Below are 399 nucleotides of genomic sequence, written 5' to 3'. Positions count from 1 at the left end.
AAAAAAAAAAAAATAAATAAATAAATAAAAATAAAAAATAAAAAAAGACTCGCGAAAGCATACACCCTCAATAAGGTGTTAATAAGTATTTACGAAACTCTAATAAACTATTTTATGCACTCATATTTTATTGTACGCAACACTAATAACGGAATATTGCAGCCATATGAGAAGCTGCCGTTGTATAACCATCCTTGTGCAGCTCTTCTTCTAGCTGCGATAGGCAGTCCAGGAACGTGTGTACTTCCACAATCCAAGTGGAAGAAATATGGGCAACATTTGTTAAAACGCAACACTACTTTAAGCAACGCGATCGTTCATTAATAACGCAACACTAATTCTTAAAATAAATTTAATACAAAACTTGCTATTATAAATGAAAAGCTACTTCAAATATCT

The sequence above is a fragment of the Apis dorsata genome, unplaced genomic scaffold (genome assembly GCF_000469605.1).
Source record: "Apis dorsata unplaced genomic scaffold, Apis dorsata 1.3 scaffold_97, whole genome shotgun sequence".
Taxonomy (NCBI): Eukaryota; Metazoa; Arthropoda; class Insecta; order Hymenoptera; family Apidae; genus Apis; species Apis dorsata.
The sequence above is the reverse complement of the archived record's forward strand: the minus strand, read 5'-3'. Positions refer to the sequence as shown.